Consider the following 18,551-nt stretch of genomic DNA (forward strand, 5'->3'; position numbering starts at 1 on the left):
CCTGCTGCGCTTTTCCAGCAACACATTTTCAGCTTCCATGAGATCTAACCTTGCTAATGAGTCTCCCATGGGGAGCCTTGCAAAACACCTTACTGAAGTCCATATTGATCACATCTACTGCTCTGCCCTCATCAACCCTCTTTGTTACTTCCTCAAAAAACTCAATCAAGTTTGTGAGACATGATTTCCCATGCGCAAAGCCATGTTGACTATCCCGAATCAGTCCTTGCCTTTCCAAATACATGTGCATACTGTCCCTCAGGATTCCCTCCAACAACTTGCCCACCATCAACGTCAGGCTCACTGGTCTATAGTTCTCTGGCTTGTCCTTACCGCCCTTCTTAAACAGTGGCACCACGTTAGCCAACCTCCAGTCTTCCGACACCTCACCTGTGACTATCGATGATACAACTATCTCGGCAAGAGGCTCAGCAATCACTTCTCTAGCTTCCCACAGAGTTCTCGGGTACACCTGATCAGGTCCTGGGGATTTATCCACCTTTGTGTTTCAAGAAATCCAGCACTTCCTCCTTCTCTATTATGGACGTTTTGCAAGATGTCACCATCTATTTCCCTACAGTCTATATCTTCCATATCCTTTCCACAGTAAATGCTGATGCAAAATACTCAAAAGCAATGATAACATGAGAAAACATTTAAAAAATGCAGCAGTAGTTAGCATTTGGCAAGGAGTGGTGAAGACAGCATTAAACAAAGTCCCAAACAACTTCTACGATTGCAAGAACATTTGTCAGTTTCGAGGAACTCAGTCTCTCAACACCAAAGACAGAAGCACTGCCTCGCGCATGCGTCTACGTTCTTGGCCATATTCTTTTCATAAATCGCCCAGTAAAGTGCTGGGAATACTGTAAAATGCTTACTTTTGCAAAGGGCTGTGTAACTAACCATTACCTTAAAAAAAATCCAGTTGCTGATGTTTGAGGTGCTTGTATTTCTTTCTTTCTTTGCCAGTATTTTCACATGTCCTTCAGTCCAGGTAAATCGAATACACTTATCTCTTTGATGTAACGTTTTTGCGAGGCCTTGAAATCATCTTCAAGTAATCTGAAATTCGGATAATCGATATTCAGATAATTGGTATTCCTCTCTAAATTTTTTCTGGACCCTTTGAAGTTTCACAACATGCTTCTGATAGGAAAGAGATGGGAATTACACACAATATTCCAAATGTCCTGTACAGCCGCAGTATGACCTTCCAAGTCCTATACTCGATGGTCTGACCAATAAAAGAAAGCATATGAAACGCCGCCTTCACTTTCCTATCTACCTGCAACTCTGCTTTGAAGGAGCTATGAACCTGCATTCCAAGGGATCTTTGTTCAGCAATAACCCCCAGGACCTTACCATTAAGTGTATAAGTCCTGCTCTGTTTTGCTTTTCCAAAATGCAGCACCTCGCATTTATCTAAATTAAACTCCATCTCTCACCCCTCAGCCCACTGGCCAATTTGATCTAGATCCCGTTGTACTCTTGAGGTAACCTTCTTGTTAGAAAGAGTTCTAGAAGTCAGGATATTGGATTAATTTAAACAATGGTTATACCCTCTAAGGGGAAGACAATAGGATTAGTACTTTGGAAGGATGAGATCAGTTGGCAGAACAGTTGCCTTCATCTGAAGCTCATCTACAAAATAAGGTGCTGAAATTCATGTCTTGCTCCTCGGCACTAATCCACTAACGGTGCTAATGGAAGTGAGGGAAAGGTTTCAGATTTTCTTCTGCTCCCCAACTTGAATAACAGCTACGAGATCTAACATCTTAACAACTATGCAATTATGATGTTATTTCTGTGCTAAATAAATGCACTATCACACTGTTGAATTGCTAGGGGAAAAGAGTGTATCTGTCGGACATTTGTGAGAGGACTTTTATTTATGAACAAACTTCACTTGTAGCAATACAGAACCAGTAACAGGCAAGTTCTGCACAATGACTATTGTTTTGGTTGAAATGTTGGTGCACATTTATTCTTGGTTTTTAGGCAAGCAATATTCCAAGTTACTAATATCAATAAATATTGATGAATTAATATTTTGCACTACTTATTTTCCCAAACAACACCATCTGTGTTGGCTGCAGACATTTTGAGAGCTTTTCACTGAGGCTATGAATACATTGTAAACCTCATACTAATGAGGAAGTTAACACTAGAATGTAGTTCATCTCATTAATCTGTTTCCTTGATTAATAGGTACATCATTTTCCCCTGTCCACTTAAATTGTCCATCATGCGTATTTATCTTCATTACCAAAGAACAACATTTGGCATGAGTTTACAGGCAAGTCTTTTAAAAATGACAATTTTTAACTATTATGGGAGTAGTTAGATTCCTCTTTTTATTTGAAGCTGCAAGTGCCTAGATAGAAACATGCTCGTTTACAACTAAAATTAGATATTATTCCTTGAATAAAACTTTGGTATGCTGATGCTACAGGCATGAAAGTGATATTCACCGGTTATTAAATAATAATTTTATTTCTTTTTTTTTAAAAAAGGGATGCCATAGGGAGTCCTGGGTATCAATACAGTGGAATCGATCTTCAAACTGACTTCTGTGAGCCACTGAAGACCTTTTTATGATATTGATTTTAAACAAAAAATCCTGCCTAGCTACCTGCATCCTGTTTATTTTGCTCTTGCTACTTGGAATTGTTAGTTTTGACGACCAGTGTTGTTAATTTGTAGATCCTTTGCTTATGGGATTGATACCTTGTTCTTTTTTAGTTTTTGGTCTATTTTGATTGCATGCAATATTTAATGAATTTAAGTAATTTCTAAAATATTTGATGAAGTTGACCTAACCAGGGTCTAACCTAATTTTTGAATAGCAAATACCTAAAAGGCATACAAAGGTTTTATAAAATTAAAATAAATGGGCATTCATAAGAAACTGCAGGACCTGTATTTGCCAGTCTTGCACTGAAGCAAGAACTGATGTAAAACTTAATTGGTTGTTGAAATAAAAAACAATTTAAAAGAAAATACATTTATATCGTCCCAGCTAAGTGTATGGTTCCTTTTTTTAATCTATTGGGATAATTATTGTGATTATTGATTTAATCTTGAATTCTAGCTAAACTCCAGAAGCCATTAGTTTTGTAATGTATGCACACTTCAGAAAAGGAACAGGAAAATCGAGCATTCCAAATTGGCTTTACAAACAATTCGATACCCCCCAGTAATTAAATACACAACTATGATTTATTTACATGTGAGAGAAATATGCGACACAGAATGTTGTGCTGTGTTCAAAATTAGGTTGTTGGCTCGAATGCCATGAGATAGTGATGTATCAGACAAAGTCTGAAATGCAGATAAATGATTTGCTCTATTTCATACTGGCAAATTTTATAATATGACCTGCTCTCTTTGCACCTCACCTCAGGAAATCAGGAATTGGTAGCCTCAACCATTTCCTTTTTCTGGCTCGAGAATTGCACGGAAGCAAGTAACACGTCGAAAGGAGGAGAGGGATACAAGAAATTTAGGAACAAATATACATATATTTTCTCACTTGCAATTTTTTTTTCATTATATCACATGCTAAAACAGATGAGCAATGCCTGGATTATAGACAATAGGTGCAGGAGTCGGCCATTCTGCCCTTCGAGCCTGCACCACCATTCAATATGATCATGGCTGATCATCCTTAATCAGTATCCTGTTCCTGCCTTATCTCCATAATCCTTGATTCCACTATCCTTGAGAGCTCTATCCAACTCTCTCTTAAATTAATCCAGAGACTGGGCCTCCACTGCCCTCTGGGGAAGAGTATTCCACACAGCCACCACTCTCTTGGTGAAGAAGTTTCTCCTCATCTCTGTCCTAAATGGTCTACCCCATATTTTTAAGCTGTGTCCTCTGGTTCGGCACTCACCCATCAGCAGAAACATGTTTTTTGTCGTCAGAGTGTCCAAACCTTTAATAATCTTATATGTCTCAATCAGATCCCCTCTCAGTCTTCTAAACTCAAGGGTATATAAGACCAGTCGCTCCAGTCTTTCAGTGTAAGGTAATCCCACCATTCCAGGAATTGACCTCGTGAACCTACACTGCACTCCCTCCATATCCAGAATGTCATTCCTCAAATTTGGAGACCAGAACTGCACACAGTACTCCAGGTGTGGTCTCACCAGGACCCTGTACAGCTGCAGAAGAACCTCTTTGCTTCTGTACTCAATCCCTCTTGTTATGAAGGCCAGCATGCTATTAGCCTTCTTCACTACCTGCTGTACCTGCATGCTTACCTTCATTGACTGGTGTACAAGAACACCAATATCTCTCTGTACTGCCCCTTTACCTAAATTGATTCAATTGAGGTAGTAATCTGCCTTCCTGTTCTGATGAAGGGCTTATGCCCGAAACATCGATTCTCCTGCTCCTCGGATGCTGGCTGGCCTGCTGTGCTTTTCCGACACCACACTTTTCAATCCCTGCTGAGGTATTGCACCATTGAACTTTGGCCAACTCCTCCCTCATAGCTCCATAGTTCCCTTTACTCAACAGAAATATTGTCACTTCCAATTGTACCCTCTCCCTCTCAAATTGCAGATTGAAGCTTATTGTATTATGGTCACTACTTCCCAATGGCTCCTTCACTTCAAGGTCCCTGACCAATTCTGGTTCGTTGCACAATACCAGATCCAGAATTGCCTTCTCCCTGGTCGGCTCCAGCACCAGCTGTTCTAAGACTCCATCTCTGAGGCACTCCACAAAGTCTCTCTCTTAAGGTCCAATACCATCCTGATTCTCCCAGTCTACCTGCATGTTGAAATGCATGTAGTAACATCTTTGCGACAGGCCAATTTCAGCTCCTGATTCATCTTACATCCGCGTCCAGACTATTGTTTGGGGGCCTGTAGATGACTCCCAAGAAGGTCTTTTTACCCTTAGTATTTCTCAGCTCTATCCTCTCAACATTTCAAAATGTCGAAACTATGAAAACATTTAGCAAGTTCAGTTCGTTTGCAAAAAAATGTTTAAAGGTGGTGATAAACCAATTCTTTAATATAAATTAATGCAAATGCATCAAATGACATTCAACAAAACATTTAAAGGGCACAGTCAAAGTATTTGATGACGAAGCGCAATGTAATCAAGTATTTCTAAAATAAACTGTTTCTAAACTTCTGACTAATGGCATTGAATGTCAATATGTAGGCTAATAAAACTTATGGAAATTTCTCATTTTGATGTAAGTAAGCTTTGGTTTTGTCAAATAAGAAAGAGCCTGCATTGAATTAACAGTCACTATTACAGTGAAAGCAAATGCTGCAGCGAAGTTGCATGTAGCAACCATTTAAAAAAAAACTGAATTTAATTGATCCATTTCTTGGTAATGTTGCTCAGGAAAAAAAGTATTCTTTGCTTTGAGATTTGTTTTAAACTTGTATTAAAACACAGAATAGCTTAACGTTGCATTCAAAATACAGCACTAACAGTGGCTTCCTGACTTAATACTGCACTGGAATGTCAGCTTCAATTATATGTCCAACAATTGGAGTTTGGGCTGAGCCTACAGCATTCTAACTTTGAGAGAGACTCCAATCATCTGAGTCAAACAGACATGTTGATCAATTGGTAACACTTGTCTTGACACTTATGCATTCTTTTTGATTCTAATGGCTTTTATTAACTAGATAATTGATTCAACCCAGAACCCAAATCCCACTTTCTCTGCCAGGGCAATAGAAATTGCAGAAAACTGAACTGACATTCCAGTCTGAACGTCAAGAAAGAATCAATTTTGCTATGGTTTTAACAAGCTTATGATTGCCTTCTGGCTATATGACCTCAGAAACTTGACCCTCTATGTTAATCAAATTAAACACTGCGTAAACATTACACACAAACTTAAGAATTAGAAGCCCCTTTTGAGCTTTCTCCATATTCAATAAGCAAAAAGCTGATTGACTGACTTCACCTTGCTACACTATCTATATATCCTCTAATTTCCTTAGTACTCTCAAATCTATTGACCACTGTCTTGAATATACGCAACTGAGTATCCACAATTCTATGAAATACTTGGCCTTCACATATTTATTAATGGGAGTATTTTCAAGGTTTGACTAAATGTCTGTTGATGATATGTATTAATCTAATTGATTGGAAATCCTCTATTCTGAAGCCCTGGACTGAAAAATATTGCTGGCAATTTGTCTTGTTTCTAGTGTTAATTTGATCTAATGAACTGCTGGGCCCTTGTTGACAAGAGATTTTGTAATAATCATGTAATAAAGGTCTTTCTGTTTCACCCACAATTGTTGTTTTAAAAAAAAAAATCCAGTAAAGGAATAGTGCTCCTTTAAGGATTGGTTTTCTGTTTATTAAATATTTGTGCCGTCAATAGTTTGTGTAACTTGTGTATCATAATAAAAAAGACTGAATGTTAGTTCTCACCTGAAAGTACAAAAGTGTGATATGCAACTTTTCAGAGAATGTATAGAGCATTCTTTGTAGTTTCTTGTACAAATTCATTAATTTAAATGATAGGTAAGTTCTGGGGTTTGATATCTCACTCCTGGCACCCAGAGTGATGCATGTTTGATTTCATTGAACAATTTGACTCCAGTCCTTTCTCAATGTATCCATTAAGATTCTATCCAGCAACCAAATTTGCTAATATTTAAACTTTGCTGTAGCATTTAATTTCTTAGTTTTAGAATAAGAATGGATATTAATGACCTTTGCCTGTTTATTACTATCAGTTCCTAAATTAATACTTGTCTATAGCACTGCCAAGTAAAAGTACATCCAGGTTGCCTTAAATGTGCATGTCCATCCGGAAGTGAATTAGTCATGGTTTGGGAAGGGAACAGGCCAGGAAACCAGAAGAAATTAGACGAAAACCTATTTGGTGCTGCAAGACAGGACAGATGTTCCTATTTCAAAATCTTCATATATAGTAATTTGCACTAATGCAGAGCACAGCAGAAAATCTGGCAAAGTGGATCTCCGAATAGAATGGAATAAATGGTTTACTGTTCTTTTTTGATTTGGATATTTTTGTTACAGGAGTGCAATTCTTCCCTCCTATTCTCCTAACACCCCCAACCCCATCCTCCACTCCACCCAATCAATTAACCTAAATTTTGCAACAGGCAAATCAAGGTATAAAGTATTCAATCCAATTTGTGGAATTACTAAAATAATATTCTGATAAGGCTGAAAATCATTTTCCATCCAGTGGTAACATTCAGCAGTGATGACCAGCCCAGGCATTAGGCTATGTTTGAGGAGTATTTGCAGCTGTTCCCAAAGACTTGATTTTACTGGTGATATTAAAGCAGTAGTTGTGATTATTTTTGTTGGAATAGGGAAAGAAGAATTTTATTTTTGCTTCCTAAAATTTTATTAGAGATAAAAAACACTGCAGACACTGGGATCCAAAGTAGATAGGCGGGAAGCTGGAGGTGGAGAAGTCAGCATTTCAAGTCTAACCCTTCTTCACGAAAGGGTTATACCCAAAACATTGACTTCTCCACCTCATAATGCTGCCAGGCTTGCTGTGCTCTTCTGGCCTCCTCTTGTCTGCTATAAACTTTTACAGCATGCTTGAGTTGTGATTCGTCTTGCGTAGGTTTTAATCAGCAGTAGTGAAGTCAGTATAATGGAAGTGAATCTGTTATATTTCCTACAAAAATAGAAATTGCTGGGGAAAAAATCTCAGCAGATCTGGCATCAGTGGGGAGAAATCAGTTAATGCTTTGGATTCAGTGATTCGTCAAAGGACTTGAAGCATCATTGGACCTGAAATATTAATGCAGTATCTACCGTTCTTTTGTTTAGTTTTTCTATTACATTTATTAACTGCTGACATTTTCAGCAACACTGGTCGGTTTAAGCGTAGCTTATTTAACCGGTCTTATTTAAGATTCGGAGATGCCGGTGTTGGACTGGGGTGTACAAAGTTAAAAATCACACAATACCAGGTTATAGTCCAACAGGTTTAATTGGAAGCACACTAGCTTTCGGAGCAACAATCACCTGATGAAGGAGTGTCGCTCCGAAAGCTAGTGTGCTTCCAATTAAACCTGTTGGACTATAACCTGGTGTTGTGATTTTTAACTTTGTCTTATTGAAGACAGCTATTTAAGACATACTGTTGGAAAACTTTCTGAATTAATTGTAAAATCTGTTGGAGACCAATTATTGTTGAATGTATCTCAGAGGCATTGTTGTACTGCATGGAAATGGACCCTTTGGTCCAACTGGTCCACACTGACAATGTTCCCAGACTAAACTAGTCCCACTTGACTGCACTCGGTCCATCTCTCTTCAAACCTTCCCTATTCTTGAATATATCCAAATGTCTTTTAAACACTGTAACTGTACCCAATTCTACCACTTCCTCTGCCAGTTCATTTCACACACACCGTGTTTTTAAAAAAGAAGTTAGCTCTCAAATCTTTCTCTCACCTTTTAAAAAATATGGCCCTGGTTTTGGACTCCCACTTCTTTTTTCCCTTGCTATTCACCTTATCGACATCCCTCATAACCTTATAAACCTCAGTAAGGTCAACCTTCAACATACTACGCTCCAATGAAAAACCTCCCAGCCTTTCCAGTCTATTTTTATATCTCAATCCCTCCAATCCCAGCAACATCTTAGCAAGTCTTTTCTGAACCCTCCCCAGTTTAATAATGTCTTTCCTATAACAGGGTGACCAGAACTGCACACAGCACTCTAGAAGAGGTCTTGCTAACATCCTACAGCCTCCAACAGGGCGTCCCAGCTCCTGTACTCAATGGTCTGAGCAAAGAAGGCACGTGTGCTTAATGACACCTTAACCACCTGTCTACCTGTGATGCAAATTCCAAAGAATCACTTATTCAAATACCTTGGGCCACAACATGACCCAAGGCCTTATCATTAATTGTATAAGTTCTGACCTTGCTTGTTTTACGAAAATGCAATACCTCACATTTATCCAAATTAAACTCCATTTGCCACTCCTCGACCCATTGAGCCAATTGATTGAGATCTCTTTGTAATCTTAGATAACCTCCTTCACTGTCCACTATACCACCATTTTTGGTGTCATCTGCAAACTTACTAACCGTGCCTCCTATATTCTCATCTGAATTACTTAAATAAATGACAAACAATAGTGGACCCAGTACTGATCCCTGTGCAACACTGCTTGTTATGCATGGGCTTCCAGTCTGAGAAACAATCCTCCATCACCACACTCCTACCTTACAGCTACTTAATTTCTTTAGTTATTCAAAGTCACAACCACAACAGGAAATATTTCCTTGTAATTTTTGTAAAAGATTATTCATTCGGTTCTAATGTTTTTTTGTTGATATTTTACACACATGCTGTCTCACTGTTGTAAATAGTGCCTACTTTTGTGGGTTTTTTTTTGTATTTTTATTTCTACCACGAGTACATAATCTGCCCTTCTCATACAGGGATACTGTCCCTGTCTACATCAGTGATGTTGACCTGCTGCAGACTCCTCCAAGTCCCATTCCCTTCAATGAATATTCAATGGTTAAAAAGTTTCAAATCTATAATCAAATGAAAATCAAAAGAAATGTAAAGATGCTGTAAATCAGAAACAAAAACCGTAATTGCTGGAAAAGCTCAGGTCAGGCAGCATCTGTGGAGAGAAATCAGAGTTAACATTTCACGTCCACTGACCCTTCCTCAGAACTGGTTGATGGTAGCTAGGAAATATCGGTTTATATGCAGAATAGGGTGGGAGTAAGGAATAAATGATGCGTGGGGATAGAGCCCAAAGAGAGAGAAACAATTGGACAAAGCAGTGCATAACAATCAGCTTGGAGGATGACTAACTATTAATGGGGACTGTTAGTGGCTAAAAATGGGTGGTGTGTAATAGCAGACTGAGATAACAAAGTCTGATGTGTGGGGCTTTGGGGTAATGACATGGGAGCTCTAGCCCTACAGTTGTTGATATTGACTCCAGAAATCTGTCAAGTTCTGAAGTGGAAAATTGCCCCTCTATCTCCACCTATTGTTTACTCCTTACTCTCTCCCCTCACCCTACCTTCTTCATAAATACCAACAGTTTCCTCGCTACCATCAGTTCTGAGGAAGGGTTGCTTGACCTGCAATATTAACTCTGATTTCTCTCCACATATGCTTCCAGACCTGCTGAGCTTTTCCAGCAATTTCTAGTTTGTTTCATTCTAAATTAAAATGCTTATTCTCGCTCAGAGTTCCCTATGCATGCCTGTGAGTAATGGGTGGACCTTCTCCCTTGAGACCTCAATGAAAAGGAACAAAAGCTGAACTTGGAGTTCTTGACTGGAATTTAGATTACTGTCGTGATTTTCCAATTTCTTTCTTTTTTTCTTTCTTTGTACAGTATGCAGGCTTCCTGAAGTTCATTGCAATTAATGTCAAGATTTCTCCCCTTTTCATTTTGATCTTTGTGTTGTAAATTAAGTCCATCCTGAGCTGTGTGGGTTAGTGAAATATTAGAGGAGGAAAGGTTGCACAGAGCAGGATTTTTATTTTGTTTGCCGATCTTGTCATTAGCATTTGCCAAGAATTTTATTTTATTAAGTCTTGTTCCTCCCATACCAAACAATGATATATCTCAGGAGGGTAACTGCTTTTTTAGGACAAATAAAAGATAGGGAATGGTCTGTTTTTCTCATGTCTGAGAAAACTGATGTTAACGGTTAAATAGGGTTTGTCTTCATTTGTGTTACTTGTTTAAATAAATATGAAGCTGTTTTAACACTGTTCCAGAGCCACATTCCCTCCACTCAGTCACTTTCCTCATTCCTGTTAGAAGATAACTCTTGTTATACACTGTGAAAGTCATGTATATTTGCTAAAACTTATCCGTATGTGATTCTACTGCCAATTTGTCCTCTACGTTTTCCACTGCCACCTTATTTCTTGTACCACTTTAATTGAGTAAAAAGACCGTATAATTCAGGAGAGGATCAAGAGAAGCTTGGTTCATATCAAATTTAATTGGATATTGTATATCTGCTGTTGACTTTCCAATAATTCTTGATTCAGATTCCCACCCATTATAGAATCCCCACAGTGTGGAAGCAGGCTATTCAAGTCCACACTGAAGAGCATCCCACCCCACTACCCTATACCTATAACCCTGCATTTCCCATGGCCAATCCACCTAATCCACCACATCCTTGTGTCTCTATGGGTAAATTTAGTATGGCCAATCCACCTAACCTGTGCAAACCAGAGCACCCAGAGGTAATCCATGCAGACACGGAGAATGCTCAAATTCTACACAGATAGTTAACCAAGGCTGGTATTGATACTGGGTTCCTGGCGGTGTGAGGTAGCAGTGAGTGCTAACAACTGAGCCACTGTGCCACCTCCGCTTAGGAAGGTTTCCTACATATCCAAGTACATACTGATCCATTTTCTCCCTCATTTATCCTAAGTGCTTTTGATTTGAAAAGTTTTCCTAATTTTACCTGTTCCCAATCGGATTGATGTTTGGTACATGGGCCAATCAATCCCAGTGTTACTGGATTTGCCTCAGTTCAGTTTCTTCCTGAATTGTAAAATTATGAAAAAGTAGATCGAAGTAGATCTAAAGAAGCAACAAGAAAGACTGACCTTGTGTACTTGACAGTGTATTACTTCTTAATTAACGAAGCTCAAAAAGCTGACACATTTTGGTGGGAATTGGTCAAAACCAGTTTGGGATTTATGGAATTGGATCCCAATTTTGTAGATAAGAGTGAAATATGTTATGAATGAATTAAAATTAAAGAAAGCTTTAAAATGTATTAAAAAGAAACAATTTACTTTGTGGTATCAGGAGTTTTTGGGATATGTAATCATACTCACTTCATTGTTGTGTCTTCAAATTCATTTTCATAGCCTTTCCTGTCGACCTTAGCTGTTGCCTAACCCATTGATTTCTTAGCACCAGAACCAATTTAGTTACATTTCTGTGCCTGGAGACTGCAAAAGTACTGCCAAGTGCCAGCTAGCCCCAAGTTCTACTTGTATTCTTGGACACTGTCCTGCCATGAGCCATTTCTAATTATGCACCAGCTCTTTCCTCTACCATGAGACTGGTCAGTCATTCAGTTTCCTACTTCTGCTGCAGCCTGTAGCCTTACCATGACCCTCAACCCTCTGAACTGCCAATGTTGCAATATCGTTTCACCATGTTGCATTCAAGTGGCATGTACCATCTGCCATCTTACTGTGTACCTTAGGCATCAGTATTCACGTAGAGCTACAAAGAAAGGTGACAGATCAGGCTAAGAAGAGAGATGTGTAGTAGACTGAGCCAAATAAAATAGGCAGTGGACAGAATCTTCCACAGTGGGGTCTAGGGTGGGAGTTGGTCTGAAAGTAGATGTTGCTTGGATGGGGATGGGTCAGGTTTTCCTGTCCAGTCATCATGTGTGTATGCATTTTTTTTGCATTGTTGAATGATGAATCTTATGGAGCAGGGATGGCCAAGATGATTAATAGAGCTTGTGTTGGTCTCTCTGCCACCACTGCTCACCCCACTTCCTCACACTAACCCACCATAGACGGCCCTGTGGTTGATCAGAGCGTTTCTAGATATAGAAACAGAAATTGCTAGAAAAGGTCAGCAGGTCTGTGGAGAGAAATCAGTTAATGTGTCGAGTCAAATGACCCTCAAAACTTCCTCAGAGCATTGCTGGATATTCTGCTCCAGGTCATCTTAGACAGCAGGAAGTCCTCCTCCCTTGGAACGGCATCAGCCTGCACCTCGTTACCAAGACAAGTCAGTGCTTCTCAGTGAAACGTGAGTCCAGTGCAAAAGAAGGTGAACGATCTCCTGTGTTCCACAAGAATATGTGGTAGTGTCAACTCATTACAATCTTGTATAGTTATACTGTGTGGTAGGCCATTGTAGACACTCAGGATTATATGAAAGCCTCCAAAACATGTTAGATATGTGCACTGAATGGCTGGCAGTCACCTCATGCTACCAGTGCTGTTCCAGTTCCCAAACAGTGTGCTTCTTATACATTTACTGAGGACGACTCGGGGCTTGAAATGGCTATGCGTGCTCCTGAAGCATTGACACACCCAGAGTGAAGATGGTCTCCTCACCACCTCCATTCATTTTGCAAAAAAAAAAATTCTTCCACCGAGGAAACATCTCTTGCATATCTGCACAATGGTTTGCAACAGTATTGACATTTTATCAGGAAACAAGTGAAAGGGAAACCATAGTTAATGATTCAGGCCAGAGAGACTTTTCGTTGGAAAGGCTAGAAATGTTACAGAGTTTTAAACAAATACAGAGATGGGTAAAGTAGAGGGGAATGATAGGGGAAGAACATAACGGAGGATTTGAGATAGGTTGAACACTTCAGACAAAAAAAATGAAATGTCACCGCCAAGGTGAGAAGTACTGGGTTTAGTTTTGTAGGAAAAAGGAGAGTCCTTTGCACTGACTGAACTCCTTCCAGATTTTTCTTTTTTAAAAAGATTCTGAGTGTATACAGTAAGAAGAATGATAATTGTAGCCTGAGGAGATTTGAGAAGTAATGCTTTTCTGGCCTGGCAGAACACATCCCAGCTGTGCATTTCACAGCCGAAGATAAATAAAGCACAATGTGTTTATTTATTAGTTAGGGAACAAATCCTCAGCTATTCAAATCACTGGAGTCTTTTGGGTATTTAGACTTCTAGTTTGAGGCCAGATCTGAATAATTGCTTTTCAGCTTAGAGGAAAAAAGCTGCTAAACCTCCTGAAGAGCAAGAATTAAAAGGAGCATTTTATCAATAGTTATTTTTAAAAAATGATTTTCTTACATTACCCTAAGGGCTCTAAAACAAGAAAATTATTTTGTAGATAGACCTTACTGATCACTGGGGAGAATCCAATTTTCAGTTTGCTTTGATTAAAATTGGAATGGCTATCATAATGTTAATCTAAAAATATATCAATCTGTTCAACTAATTCATGCATTTTTAGTTTCTGCGTTTAACAAACTTTTGTCAGTGAAAAATAATGATTCAATTTGACACTTTTCCTATAACTTAGTTAAAATTCCAGTGGCAGCTTAGTCTCATGGTAAATGTTTTTAGTGTATTATAGAATTATGAGTCAAAAAGTTGGAACATTTCTGCTGTGAATTCAGGTATCAAAATATGGGACAAATTTTCCTATTATTATCCTTGCTCATTTTAGTATGATTGGGAGCAACCAAAAAAAATTGATTGGGAGAATCGCACACTGAAAATGTTCCCCATCTAATTCTCCATGTAGAACTTAAATGGGCTGTGTTACTTCCAACAATTCCCACACCCAATTTACTTCTATGTAGTATGTACAAGGAATCCAAAGATTCATGGGCAGCCATTTAAAAATTCTGCCAAAATAAGAATTTATTTTAACTAAACTTAAATTCAAAAATGATGTTCTTTCCAGAAACACACAGAACAAGCAGTGTGCTTTGGTTTAGACACAAAGAAGAAGTGAACGCTATAATGTGTGCTTTCACTTCATGACTTTGATACTGATGGAGACCAAATTGCAAATTGCTCTCCTCTTGTTCTTGTATGCAATCCCAGAGGCTAACATACCAGGCACACACCTACACAACATGTAAATTACTTAAAAACTGCAAATATGGGCAGGTTCAAGTGGATTCTACTCAAGCACATTTTGTGAGCACAGCACCAATTCACCCTATCCCTGACAACACATCAAATGCACTACAAATTAATACAGGCATTATAAAGAAGATTAGAATGTGACCTTGATATTTTTTTAATGACCTTGCAGTGGAAATTTGTTGTCTTTCCCAGAAAACAAATGTCAATGGATTTAAGCATAATAGATTTAGAATCTACAAGACCCTTTGCTTTATCTTTAAAACTATAGAAATAGCCTGGATCCCTGTTGTAGGTTTAAATAGGCTTCAATGTAGCCTTCATTCGATGAACTGAACATTGCTCTAGGTGGATGGTTGAAACTTGAATGATGTGTTTCCTTCATTAACATAAATTGTTTAAAAATCACAATAAGTCAAAATTCAGGGGGCGTATCCACAAATTTGTATTAAGTGGAGCTTAAATGTGGCAAGAAAACCCCTACATAACCTGATTTGCTACAAATGCATTCTATTTCAAAAGAAGTGAAAACACAGTGAGTGATACAATGAATATGTGAAAGTGTCTTTACTTTTCTATTTACTAATATCTTACAATGGCGTGACCTTGTAAAGTAACTGGATCAGAGTTAGCACTGGAAAAATTCAGTTATCATTTTCTGCTTAGCTTATTGACTTTGGACAGTCGTGTTATTGACTACCATGTCATCATTGTGAATGCCTGGAATGCGTTGCCAACCGTGGTCGTGAAAGCAGAGTCATTAGGGACATTTAAGTGACTGCTGGATATGCACATGGACAGCAGTGAATTGAGGGGTGCATAGGTTAGGTTATTTTATTTTAGATTAGGAATAATCCGCGGCACCACATCATGGGCCGAAGGGCCTGTTCTGTGCTGTACTTTTCTATGTTCGATGTTCAATGCAGTCAAACCACGTTTCATGTTGCAGTGCAAAGTCCCAAAGTATCTCTCTGGCCTTTGCGAGGTAGACAAGAGGGAAGATCTTCCATCAGAATCTTCAAGGTCATCAGTGATAATCTTTCTTTTCATTGAGACATTTTACTGGAGGTCAACCAGGTGGTTTTGTTTGGCTAATATTGTACAGCTAGTGTTTGACATTTGCAAATGGCTTCTTGGAAGTTCCTATCAAAAGCAGTTTTTTTTACACAGAGTGGTTCATGTGTGGAAAGAACCTCCAGAGGAAGTGATTACAACATTTAAAAGACATTTAGTTAAGTAGATGAATACGAAATGTTTCAAGGGTTATGGGCCTTTAATCCACTGTGCACACTGCATTCCTCTTCCTTTAGCTGTATAGACTCAAGAATTCCATCCAGGAACCTCTGGCATGGGAGTCCAAACTATAAAATCCAGTAAACTGTTCTGTTTGGGCTTACTTGGTGATTTGTTCTACTTAAATTTGTAGGCGTAACAAAGGTTGTTCTTAAACCCTGTTGACTTATTGGTGTATCCATCCTCTAACAGAACATCAAGATGTGGCCGAAGAGTTGCAGACTTAAAAATTTAATCTCTCTCCTTTCTCCACAGAAGCAACCTGACCACCTGAGTAATTGCAACACTTTCTGCTTTTTACTTAACGGAATTATGCGAAATTGTTTCAGTCTTGCCACCTTTTCTCGTCTTTTTCTTTCTAAAAAGTAATTCACTCACCTTCCACAATAATAAGAAATAGGTCTACTGCCTATTGTTCATTTCCAACAATTACACTCTAATGAGTGCACTAAGATCATTTGATAGTTTGGCACGAATACAAAGTTACACATTTTAAAGGTGATCCTCGAAATTTCACAATGGCATTTCAGTGCCCAGCTCTGGAACTTCAGAGTTTCAGGAATACCTAAAAAATAGGCAATGCCACATGAACGCCCAATGCCTTAGGCCCTGTCTGTTACACACCCAATGTCCAAAAAATCAAAGAAATACCCAGAAACACAAACTGCCCCAAAAACTCCCAGCGTGCCAGGAACAACTGCAGAACCAAACAAAAACTGCAGATGCCGGAATCCAAGGTAGACAAGCAGAAGGCTGGAAGTACACAGCAAGCCAGGTAGCATAAGGAGGTGGAGCAGTCGATGTTTTGGGTGTAGCCCTCCTTCAGAACAACGGCACTCCAGGGACGATCAGTGCCCAGGAATGTCCAGTGACACACAGTATTCCAGAAACACCGAGTAATAACCAGCACCTGCATGCACATTCAGCACCTCAGGGACACCCAATGCTCCAAAAAATAATAGTTCAAAGTGAAAAGCTGAGACATTTGTGAGACAAGGAATTATGTCCATATTCTAGTGCAAAGCAGCAGTGACACTGCAGTTTGAGGAATTGAAAATTTACAATTACTTTATGATCTGTTGTGAAATCCAAATGTCCTAACTCGGGGATTCCTATCTGGCCAAAGTAAACAAGATAAATTCTACAGTGTAAATACAACTTGCTCATAAATCATTAAAATTGTAATAGAAAAATTCACAACCCCAACAAATCATCCAAAAGCACATCTTGATTGAATTGTGAATATTTTTTTTATTCCAATAAAACATTTTCATCTGTATATTAACTGGTAGTTAAAGACAATTTCTGGTTAAATCACAACATGTTTTCACAATGTTTTAGGCCCAATCTATTCAGCTGTCCATCTATGTTCTCTCTAACCTCTGCACAGATCCATTGGTGTGCTGATAAAACTTCACTTTCTGAAGCTGGTGCCTTGGAGGTCTATGCAGTGGCAGGAAAAATTAGAGAGAATATTCTCTCGTGATATAGAACAACAGCCACCACAGGGATCAATCGAATGAATTTTCACTGTGAAGCTGCTTCCAATCAATTATTTCCATTATAGCCTGGCAGGGCTTCGGTGGGGCCGTGATAGTGTACCCATCTCTGGATTAATAGACAGGTTCAAGACCCACCTACTCCACAGATGTGTACTAGCCACTGTGCCAAGATGCCACCCACTCTTGGGGGTAAAGGGATCCGTAGCTGTGGGGAGGGAACAGTCTACTGAGTGGGCTAATCAGCCATGACCACACTGAATGGAGCAGGGCCGAATGGCCTTCTCCGAGTTCTGTGATACTTTTGGTGATATGAGCAGCTTGACGTTGAAAGGCAAGCTGGTGATTTTGAGATACTTGTCTTTGCAAATCAGCTGAACAACCTTTGTCCCGTTTCATTTCCTTCCTTGCATTCTATTTTCTTAGAGACAAACAAATTGCAGATATTGGAATCCAAAGTAGACACACAAAAGGCTGGAAGAACACAGCAAGCCAGGCAGAATTAGGAGGTAGAGGACGATGTTTCGGTCAACATCTCCACCTCGTGATGCTGCCTGGCTTGCCATATCTTCCAGCCTCCTGCTTGTCTGCTTTCTATTTTCTAGCAAAGAAGACTTACTCTTTTTACTTCAAATGCAGCGATGACAAGAGGTTTTCGCACCTGTAAGCTAGGGGTACACAGTACCCAGAGATGGTGAGTGACCCAGGAGTACACAGTGCCCAGAGATGGTGAGTAACCCAGGGGTACACAGTGCCCAGGGATGGTGAGGGACCCAGGAGTACACTGTGCCCAGGGATGGTGAGTGACCCAGGAGTACACTGTGCCCAGGGATGGTGAGTGACCCAGATTACACAGTGCCCAAGGATGGTGAGTGACCCAGAGGTACACTGTGCCCAGGGATAGTGAGTGACCCAGGGGTACACAGTGCCCAGGGATGGTGAGTGACCCAGGGGTACACCGTGCCCGAGGATGGTGAGTGACCCAGGAGTACACAGTGCCCACGGATGGTGAGTGACCCAGGTGTACACTGTGCCCAGGGACGGTGAGTGACCCAGGAGTACACAGTGCCCAGGGACGGTGAGTGACCCAGAGGTACACAATGCCCAGGGATGGTGAGTGACACAGGAGTTCACTGTGTCCAGGGATGGTGAGTGAC

At 39.6% G+C, this 18,551-nt stretch overlaps 1 protein-coding gene across 2 annotated transcripts in view; it reads left to right on the forward strand.

Annotated features, from left to right (window-relative positions):
• Positions 1–3,003, forward strand: part of fkbp1b (FKBP prolyl isomerase 1B) — a 34,315-nt gene extending 31,312 nt beyond the window's left edge. Inside the window, exon 5 of one of the 2 annotated variants that reach the window (XM_043677057.1) lies at positions 2,212–2,295. The gene's annotated coding sequence lies outside the window, so the exon portion shown is untranslated. Of the gene's footprint in view, positions 1–2,211; positions 2,296–2,516 lie in introns of those variants that run through there. The other variant, XM_043677049.1, reaches the window with a different exon arrangement.
• Positions 3,004–18,551: the final 15,548 nt, after the last annotated feature.

Source organism: Chiloscyllium plagiosum, chromosome 3 (genome assembly GCF_004010195.1).
Source record: "Chiloscyllium plagiosum isolate BGI_BamShark_2017 chromosome 3, ASM401019v2, whole genome shotgun sequence".
In the NCBI taxonomy this organism is placed as follows: domain Eukaryota; kingdom Metazoa; phylum Chordata; class Chondrichthyes; order Orectolobiformes; family Hemiscylliidae; genus Chiloscyllium; species Chiloscyllium plagiosum.